This window comes from Paramisgurnus dabryanus, chromosome 16 (genome assembly GCF_030506205.2).
Source record: "Paramisgurnus dabryanus chromosome 16, PD_genome_1.1, whole genome shotgun sequence".
Classification (NCBI taxonomy): Eukaryota; Metazoa; Chordata; class Actinopteri; order Cypriniformes; family Cobitidae; genus Paramisgurnus; species Paramisgurnus dabryanus.
In genome coordinates, this window is record NC_133352.1 from 7938413 (window position 1) to 7949504 (window position 11092).

At 42.5% G+C, this 11092-nt stretch overlaps 1 long non-coding RNA gene across 1 annotated transcript; it reads left to right on the plus strand.

Moving 5' to 3' along the window:
* Positions 1–297: 297 nt before the first annotated feature.
* LOC135749491 (uncharacterized) lies at positions 298–1663 on the plus strand. The gene is made up of 3 exons (XR_010532400.2): positions 298–552; positions 839–900; positions 1060–1663. It is a non-coding gene; the product is annotated as an uncharacterized lncRNA (long non-coding RNA).
* The last annotated feature ends 9429 nt before the right edge of the window (positions 1664–11092 follow it).

Consider the following 11092-nt stretch of genomic DNA (forward strand, 5'->3'; position numbering starts at 1 on the left):
CTTAACACTTACAGTAATGTTTTATTTGTTAGCAAAGCATGATATTAGATTTAAACACTTAATACATTTTTAAATCAATCACTTTGTCTCTGCACAATGAACATTATCAAATATTATTAATGTTGTAAAATATATTGTTCATTGTTAGTTCATATTAGCTAAGGCATTACCAAATGTTAAGGAATAAACTCTTATAGTAAAGTGTTACTAAATTTTCTTTTACCATTTCCTTCACAATGTCTACTTATTTCTATGGCTAACAGATTTTGTAACATTTGTCTTTTTCACAGTCTTACCATTGCTTGTAAGCTGGATTGGGTAAGATGGATCATCTTTAAAGGCACCAGGCAAGTACATGATGTACAGTTACAAGTCATGTATTTTTTCGACTGCAATATTAAATGCTTTCACGTCACATGTAAAAGTACACAGGAATGTGCTGATCACTTTTTATTTGTAGTTTACATGAGTGTCATTGCACTTTTCAGGAGTTAAGGCAGATGTGGAGGCACAATGGGTGACACCAGACACACACCAAGCACATTATGTTCGGTAAGTTTGCACTTTACCACTACAGTTTCTTTAAATACCCATGTATACACTCATTCACTCATTCACACACAACACTGTAACACGACCATACACAACATGTACACAATTGTCTTAGTTTGCCATGTAGAAATATACAAACAGAAATATTCAGACTTTGGTTATAAGAAATTTAATTTAATAATTGTATTTATTTAGCAGAGGTGTCCCTGGACTTTATTGACAAAAGATTTTGTTTTCAGAATAAAAAGTTGTGTCCAAATCAGTAACAATTTTACTTTCTGTTCAGGACATTCAATCATGACATGATCCATGTGGATGCTGTCCATTGAGGAAAGAGTTTGTTCCGAGGTAAGTGAATCTTCTGTATTTTAATGTAATTAGGTGTGGAACAGTAGAATAAGAGCAAAAGGTTTCAGAATAGGGGTAAATTCAAGGCTGAGTTAAATTTTTTAAGAATCTTTTTCTATCTTATATTTGTTGACTTAATGTTTATGATATTTCTAACAGGTTTCTGGATAGAATTAATTCCAAAGATGGGAAAAAGTGCACATCCAGACAAGGAGCAAGCAAAAAGACAAGGAACTTGGTGCAGAGAAAAGCTGTGGCCATTAACCCCCATGTGAACAGCTTCATGCAGTCCCTGATTGAGTTCGAATGGACGACTTCAAAGTAAAGGCCACTGTGGTCTGTCTGCCAGTTTAATGCATTTATTTTTAGTGTTAAATGAAATTCAAGTAGAATATTTAAAACTATGGGCCAGTGTTCTTTTTACCACAGTGAAATGTTACCTTTTAGTCGATGATGGACTTTAAACTTCAAACTTCAAACTATGGAACAGTGTTCTATTTGCCAGAGTTAAATATGTTACAGCAGGGGTCTCCAAACTTGTTTATACTTGTTGATTTTATTTTATGTTACTTGATTATATGTTTATTATTGTTTAAAATCTTGTTTTAAATGTTTTGTTTCAATTAAATGTTTTTTTAAATAAAATTTTGATACAAACATTGCTTGGATTGCCTTTTAATTCATTATGTCATGTCAAGGATAGCATTTTTACCATATTAATAACTATAGATTTAAACCTAAATCTCTATCTATTTTATATAATATTATTGTATTAACTGTTATAAGTAATAAATAGTATTTATGGGTCAATATAGACATTACAGTAAATTACTGTAAAAATAGACTACTGTAATAAAATATTGTAAAATTACAGTACAGTACTGCTTTGTAACTATACAGTACTAGTTTGTGTACTGTAAAATGGTATTACAGTACAGTACTGTAAACCCAAAATACAGTAACTTACTGGCAACCGTGCTGCCAGTACCGTACTGTAAAAATACAGGGAAATCGTTAACAGTGTAGGGTTTACAACGAAAAGAGAAAAACATCCAGTATGCGGCAGTCCTGTGGGTGAAAATGCCTTGTTGATGCTAGAGGTCAGAGGAGAATGGGCCGACTGATTCAAGCTGATAGAAGAGCAACTTTGACTGAAATAACCACTCGTTACAACCGAGGTATGCAGCAAAGCATTTGTGAAGCCACAACACGCACAACCTTGAGGCGGATGGGCTACAACAGCAGAAGACCCCACCGGGTACCACTCATCTCCACTACAAATAGGAAAAAGAGGCTACAATTTGCACAAGCTCACCAAAATTGGACAGTTGAAGACTGGAAAAATGTTGCCTGGTCTGATGAGTCTCAATTTCTGTTGAGACATTCAGATGGTAGAGTCAGAATTTGGCGTAAACAGAATGAGAACATGGATCCATCATGCCTTGTTACCACTGTGCAGGCTGGTTGTTGTGGTGTAATGGTGTGGGGGATGTTTTCTTGGCACTTTTTAGGCCCTTTAGTGCCAATTGGGCATTGTTTAAATGCCACAGCCTACCTGAGCATTGTTTCTGACCATGTCCATCCCTTTTTGACCACCATGTACCCATCCTCTGATGGCTACTTACAGCAGGATAATGCACCATGTCACAAAGCTCAAATCATTTCAAATTGGTTTCTTGAACATGACAATGAGTTCACTGTACTGAAATGTCCCTCACAGTCACCAGATCTCAACCCAATAGAGCATCTTTGGTATGAACATCCCACAAATCTCCATCAACTGCAAGATGCGATCCTATCAATATGGGCCAACATTTCTAAAGAATGCTTTCAGCCCCTTGTTGAATCAATGCCACACAGAATTAAGGCAGTTCTGAAGGCGAAAGAGGGTCAAACACAGTATTAGTATGGTGTTCCTAACATCCTTTAGGTGACTGTAGTTAGATGCTAATACATTAAATGCAAATCAATAATAATAAATTGTCATGTTTTTTCATTGATCAAACGATCGTGTTTTAAGGTGTGTGTATTTTGAGGATTTATGCATGCGATCATAGCTGTGGACAGTAGATTAATAGCAAACTTTCTTTACACTCTGGCTGAAGACGGGGAAGCAGGTGAGCACTTAGAGGAAGAGATAACGTTAAAACCACAGAGATATAGAACCTCAGCGGCTATGAGGCCATTATTTCTGCTTCATAACTTCAGAATTATTTGGTTCAAAAGGGCCAGGCTTCACAGATAATTAAAAAAAATCACAGAGCAGATCCAATTTGAGATTATTCTACATAAAGAATATCAGAGGGGAAAAGAAATGATCTATGTGTGTGTTTGTGTGTGTCTGTAAGCGGGTGGTACTGTGCATCATTCTTTACATGCGTAAAGTGCATTCATTCATTTGTGTGTATTTGCAAACCAACACAATGGGTGAAACTGGATTTATGAAGTGCATTAAACAGCATACTGTACATATGCATTCATGTGCAGTATATGCTGTGTCCAAAATTATTTACTGTACTCGTGGGGAAAAACCTATAGCAAAAGACATAGGAGAGAGCGGGGTAAGTTGTCACACTTTTCACACTGTCACACATTCACTGAGCACCATACATCACAATGGTATAAATCTCATACCAAATGAAAGAAGGAAGTCTTGGGCACATATGTTGTATTCATTACATTTTCATATCTTATCTAATTAAAGAGTTGTATAGAATAGTTGAATAGAGAATGTTTCCTTGTGACAATTTGCCCCATCGGCGGGTAAGTTATCACACTAGATTATCTAAAAAAAAAAGAAAAACATTACTTAATTGTGAGTATTGATTTTAATTTTTTAATTCAAACCAGAACTGGAAATATTAACTCGAGGGCTCTTCACACTGCACTTAACCCTAGGTTATCTTCATTGTAAACCCTGCTTTAAACCCTAGTTTAAGTTTCACACTTGTAATTAAAAAAAATGCATTGAAATAATATGTTAAATTGTTCTTTGACATCTGCATAGAAGGTATCTGGCTTTTTTAACTAATATAAAACCTATAAAGAAGACATGCAGATTTAACAGGCAGCTGAAAATGGTTTATAAGAAAAGCATAGGTCAATGTTTACCCTATAATGTCTCAGGGCTGAAGCATTTAATATATATAAGCAGTTATCAAATGATGGTATAAATCAGCCTTTAAAAAGCATTGAGGCATTTGTGATCGTTTTTCAGCCTCTTTTGCTGATTTTATTCTCAGCTGGTGTGCGACTCAGCATGGTCTCCAGTTGTGCTTATGGCTCAGTGCCACCTGCTTGAGGCACCTCCTCTATAATGTTGAGAAAATCCTTGCCAATGTAAGAGAAATGAGATTCCTTTTTTCCATTTATACAATGTTGATAGCAAGTAAAAAGAGAAAACATTCTCTAAAGATAGAAGATACACGCCGGGGCCGATAAGAGAGCGCCGGGCCAGGACACGGTGGCGCTGTAACTATTTCATCTTCCATGGTAACTTAAACAGCAGACAAAAGCCTTCACACTCCAGGGATCACTGCCAGCATGCCAAGATTGACAGGGATTGTAATAATTCATAGACTTTGGTGCTTCACTCTTCAGAGGTGAGCGGCCGCATTAAGCGCTGATGAAATGGCCACTTGCCCCGGTGTCAAGCATCAGACCCCATGTGCCACGTGTGGTCAGTTCAGCCAAGCAGTGACCTGAATAGGAGTTGTGGGTGTTATATCGTCCAGCTGGTTCAGTTTGAAGACGCGGTAACGTAAAGCTATGCGATTTGGGCATGAGAAATGAACAAATTTCACCAAAGGTGCTCATGTCCTTGATATCCACCGCACATTGTGCTTATGACAAGAGCAAGCAGTTACCACAACACATTTTCAATACATTGTAGATAAAAACTGCAATTCATTTCACTTTGATCTGGAACTTTTAGACAGATTTGCATGTAAAATCTAACAGTTGAAATAAAAATATTTTGTTTTACTACACATTTAAAAGTATTGCACATGCTTTTTAAAGATGTTAAAAGATTTTAAATAAGTTAACGTAGCTCATCTGGACAGTTGACTTTGGAGTTATTTGTCAGTTGGTCACTTTGACGTCACGTCGATGACCGACAAATTGGTAACTCGCTAGAGAGACCAATCTGCTTTGAGTGTAACTAGAAAGAACCAATGAATATTGGCATGCAGTATTTGCATTTGCCAGCCACGACCCGCCAGGGGAGTATAAACAGATGGCAGGTGTGCTGCATTTTCAGCTTTGGCTTTTGGCAGTTATCTGTTCTGATCATGCTTTTCTTGTTACTGGAAGATTTCTTCAGTTTTGGAGTTAAAGCACTGTAGCGGTACCTGCTGTTCACCTCTTTTGGAGTTGGCCGGTAACCCCTCTTAGCCTCAACAACTAAAGAGCAACTTCCTCTAAAACAGCTGCACAGGTTTTTTGCATCTTTTTAAAGACAGCATTTCTCCCATGCACACAGGTCTATTCACCGCTTTTTCAAGATGACTTTCCACCCGTGTTTCATATTTGGTACCTGCGGATGGTCATGATCCTTCCCTGATTTGCTTGAGGTGTGTCTTGATTCACCATATGCAAAGGCCGTTTCTGCACTTTGCGTTCGAGGGGCAAGCATCTGCCCTTTGGGCTGTCCCTGTCTCCTCACATCTTCACGAAGGTCGTGGAGAAGCCCCTTGTTCCCATGAGAGAACACAGCATTCGCAGTCTTTGGGGTCTGGACAGTTCCCCAGCTGTACTGGCATATCATTTGCCTCAAGTTGTTGGCAGTACATCTTGCACTGACCCACCTAAAGCAGTTGTTACAGGGTAAAGATGTGCTAGTCTGTACAGACAGTAATGCGACCATGGAGTACATCAACCAGTGGTCTACGCTCCTGTTGCATGTCACAACTCGCCTGTCATCTCCATCTGTGTAGCTAGAAGCATCTTAGGCCACTTCTAGCCATTCAGACACGCTAAATCAACGAGCTCTCGTGAGCATTACTCCCAGGCAAGTGACGACTGCACCTTTGGAAGATCCAGCTGATTTGGAGACGGTTCGTGGCTACGCAGGTAGACCTGTCTCCGAAGACTGCTCATTGCCAGCTTTTTTATTCCCTGACCGAGGGAACACTTGACATGGAAGAACTGCCACACAGCTGGCCGTTTCCCCTAGTGAGTCTTCTCACACAGACATTGTGCAGACAAGTCAGGGAGGATGAGAAGCAGGTTCTTGTGGTAGCACCCTACTGGCCCAACTGGACCTGGTTCCTGGAACTGGTACAGAGTAGGGACATCCTTTTTCAGAGACATGGCATCCTGTGACACCTGCATCTAGACCTCTGAAAACTCCTTGTGAGGTCCATGGGCATCAAGGTTCTAAATGGCCTATCCCAGCAGGTAGTACACACCATCACTTCAGTGCGAGGGCCATCTACGAAACATGCTGTTCATTGACGCAAAACCCCCTAAAATGCTTGATCAGTCTCTTTTTTACAACAGGACCTGGAGTGCATCCTTTTTTGGTTGACGATTTGTGCCTTCGGTTCAGTTGAGGCACGCTGACTCCTATGTGATTTTGAGACCCTGGCCCGGCTACGTGCCAAAGGTTCCTACAAGTCCTTTTAAGGATCAGTTGGTAAACCTACAAGCACTTCCCTTGGAGGAAAAGACCCAGCCCTGGCTTTGCTCTGTCCCCTCCGCGCTCCGCAGATATACGTGGACCAAACGTAAAGCCTCAGGACCTCAGACCAGCTCTTTGTCAGTTACGGAGGCCAGCAGTGTCAGGATCCTGCCAGATCCTTGTTTTGTATTAAGATCTAGTTCAGCATGGCAGGGTTCTGACAGTACAATGTTTCATGTGGGAGATGTGTCTTATTAATTTCTCCCTATTTAAAGGTCTTGTGTTTGGTGTCTTGTATGGGTTTATTTTGTGCTGTTTTCTTGTGAGTATTGAGTTGAGTATATATCAAGTTAAAGACTAGTCTAGCCTAGCCTAGCCTAGCGTAGTGTTCTTTGTTTTTGTAAAGTTCGTTCTATACTAGTGTTTTACCTATCATTAGTTTATATCTTGTTTGCCCCATCGAGGGTTTTTGTTTTCTTGTTTTGTATAATGAAGTTTAATTTGTTGTATCTACGTCTGTGCTTGGGTTCATCCTCCCGCAGAGGGTGTCTCACTGGATAGTGGACGCTATTGCTTTGGCTTACCAAGCTCAGGGCACGTGTGGCCACTCAGGTTGTGAGCAAACTCAACCAGAAGTGTTGCTTCCTCCTTGGCGCTAGAATGTGGTGCCTCGCTAATGGATATTTGTAAAGCTGCAACCTGGGCAACACCTAACACGTTTGCTAGGTTCTATAGCCTCCGTGTCAAGCCAGTATCCTGCTGTGTTCTTGTCACCACCAGGGGCTGGCTATGTTAGACTAAAGCCACGCCCCTTCTCAACTCCCACCTCGAGGAGGTCCCCAAAGCCAACCCAATGACCAGACAAACACGGAACCAGGTAAGTAAAATATAAAACAAGCTTTATTGAGTTTAAATATTTAAAAGAACTGGGGAATGGGGAATGGGGAAGGGGAAATTAAAACTAATGGGCTTCTTCTCCTCCCTCCAGGGAGACTGCAACCACGGGCAGACAGGGCAAGGGCAACAGGGATGCAGCCCACTGTAAGCCGGGGGAAAGGGGAAACGTCAGGCTCCGGCCTGGACCCTGCTAACCGTGGCGCCCTCCTTCTTCCTTCCTGGAGGCAGAACAAATTCAGGGTGACTGGTAAGGAGATTTTCCGCTGTCTGCGTACCTTTCCTCTGTTCGGCAGGGGGTCCTCGCCCCGCGTGCCTTCTTGTTCCCCGTCGTCCGTTCGCCCTCGTTCTCCTTGTTTCCCACGGGCAGTCACTGCGACATGAAGACTCTGTTACTTGGACTTGGACTTCGAGTATTTCTCACCGGCTCTGCTGTTTACAGCTCTCTGGGTAGGTATCACGTTACACAGTCTGTTCTCCGATTATTCACTCTCGTTCTCCTTTCTCTCCACAGGTGGCCACTAGGACACAAAGACACTGTTACTTGGACTTCGAGTATTTCTCACCGCTCTGCTGTTTACAGCTCTCTGGTTAGGTATCACGTTCACAGTCTGTTCTTCAATTATTCACTCTCGTTCTCCTTTCTCTCCACAGGTGGCCACTAGGACACAAAGACACTGTTACTTGGACTTCGAGTATTTCTCACCGGCTCTGCTGTTTACAGCTCTCTGGGTAGGTATCACGTTCACAGCCTGTTCTTCAATTATTCACTCTCGTTCTCCTTTCTCTCCACAGGTGGCCACTAGGACACAAAGACACTGTTACTTGGACTTCGAGTATTTCTCACCGGCTCTGCTGTTTACAGCTCTCTGGGTAGGTATCACGTTCACAGTCTGTTCTTCAATTATTCACTCTCATTCTCCTTTCTCTCCACAGGTGGCCACTAGGACACAAAGACACTGTTACTTGGACTTCGAGTATTTCTCACCGGCTCTGCTGTTTACAGCTCTCTGGGTAGGTATCACGTTCACAGTCTGTTCTTCAATTATTCACTCTCGTTCTCCTTTCTCTCCACAGGTGGCCACTAGGACACAAAGACACTGTTACTTGGACTTCGAGTATTTCTCACCGGCTCTGCTGTTTACAGCTCTCTGGGTAGGTATCACGTTCACAGTCTGTTCTTCAATTATTCACTCTCGTTCTCCTTTCTCTCCACAGGTGGCCACTAGGACACAAAGACACTGTTACTTGGACTTCGAGTATTTCTCACCGGCTCTGCTGTTTACAGCTCTCTGGGTAGGTATGGTTTCCTCCGTAGGTCAGCAGAGGGGCGAAGGTCACACACCACCTCACCGGGTCGAGCGCTGCCCTATCTCCACTGCCCGTAGGGCGATCGAATCCTGGACAGGGGCGCCCCTTTGTAGAGACCGCGGGGGCGGCGGACCCTTTCGCCTCTGACTCTGCGACAAAGACAGACACAGGTAAGTTTGCACCACGAATATTTCCAATATTGTACTCACAGTCACTGACAGCTCTTGATCTGCGTCCCTTCGCACTCCGAAACAGCACACTGCGTATGGTAGCAGTAATTTCTGAGGTCGTTAGCCTCTCCGTCCTCTGCCCAGTAGAAGAAATGGATGATGCGGGGCTTCGTCTGACAAGACACACAGCAACCCACAGCAAATACACAGCACCACTCCAACGTGAAAAGCTTATTAATTGCAAAGTCTCACTCACCACACTATAAGTGCAACACAACAAGGGAAACGCCCGGTGTCCTCCACTGCACTTGGGCTGAGATAAGGGCGATGGAAATACGACAAAAATAGAGTCTCGTTGCTGTGGCTGCTTGGATTTACGCTTCTAACGGCTCGCCCACCACACTATTGTAGGGGTAGGGCCGCCCTCCTTCTCCTGGAGGTTTCCAACGGTTACACAGGTTAATTTCTGCGAGTTACTCCACACCAAAAAGGTATACTCACAGCGGATAGCCTTTGTTTACGTTGTACAACAAGGTCAATTTTCTTCCTGCTTTACTCCTTCAAAAGTACTGGTTAGACCAAAGTTCCTTTTTACCCATAGGATTTTCCGTTTACTCCAGCAGGTCCACCGTAAACTACAACGAGAGAGGGAGAGAGAGAGAGAAATACAGACAGCCACCACGTCTAACAATGAGCACAGCTCCGTTCCTCAGCACACACTACGACGCTCAACTGTGATCTAACTGTGCTTTTTATACTCCTCCATGTACTCCAGTTGTCCAATTGCCCGGCGATCTCTTTAACTAGGCACAGCTGTGCTCAATCGGCTGATTACAGCCTTCGCGAAGCTGCCGGATGTCCGGTGTTTCTGTTCTCCGGTCTGGACGGAAACATCCGGGCGGAACCAAACTTCCTCAACTTTTGGTTCCGCCCTGAAAGATCGTCACCTTGTGACATTCTTACCTTAAACGTGTAAAAGCATGACAGACCCGGCTCGAGCGTTTCCATTAAGGTGCTAGATTGGTGCCAAACGTTTCATGATGGCAAACTCTACCACTTTCTCCAATGCCTTGGCGAGTCAGACATGGCAGAGCATCTGGTGCCGACCCTTCATCGTTGAATTATTGAAAGCCTTTGTTAGGTGTCCATATGTTGTGACCCCTCAGGATTCCCAGTGAAGAACCTCCTTAGGTTCCGCAGCGTTTCCCTTACCACTAGAACGGGTACGCTTCCAAGTGTTATCTAAGTGTCACTAATTGGGTTATGCAGGAACAGGTGACCAGCCTTCTCTGCGTAAAGTCTTGTTGTGGCTACTCTAATATCAAGAAGCCAGGAGGCTTATGCAGGTCACTGGAAGGGGCAACACTCGTGGCACTTTGGTAGGGATTCCTAATTCGTCTGTCATTGATGTGATGTCGAATCAGACAGACAAAAAGGGAACATCTTGGTTACAGATGTAACCCTCGTTCCCTGAAGGTAGGGCACGGTGACGTCACATCCCCTTGCCACAATTACTGTACCACAGCTAAGGTGGCCGGGTCTCTTATGCTTGGCTCCTCAGTAAAAAGCTGACTATGCAGAGTACCTGCCGTCTATTTATACTCTCCGGCAGGGCCTGGCCGGCAGATGCAAATACTGCATGCCAATATTCATTGGCTTTTTCTGGATACCTTCAAAGCAGATTGGTCTCACTAGCGAGTTCTCAATGTTTTAGTGCTGCCACGAATAGTCGGCGTAGTCGACGTAATCGCCATTGAAAATTTGTCAACAGCAATTTTTTTAGTCGAGGAGTCGCATATTTATTTTTCTCCCATCTCGAACGGCCCACTGTAATTCACTGTCTCCTGTCTCAAATGGCTCAATGTAATTCACCTCCACACCAGTCTGTGCGCTGATTAAACACTAGGTGTAATGGGTCGTGTTTAGTCACTATTTTATAGGCTACTCGTTTTATGTCTGAAAACAGAATAAATAATATGTAAAATAGCATTCAGTTGTGTTAAAATGCAATATAATGTGATAGATCAAAGAGTAAAAGTGAAACATTTCATTTTTCTGTTAAGCAAATACTCTGCACTGGAAATGTTTGATTATTATTTATATTGTTTACATTATAATTTTTTATTTGGTAACATTTAAGTTATTTATATTGTTTATGACATTGTTGAGTTCAAAATAAAATGAACACAATGAA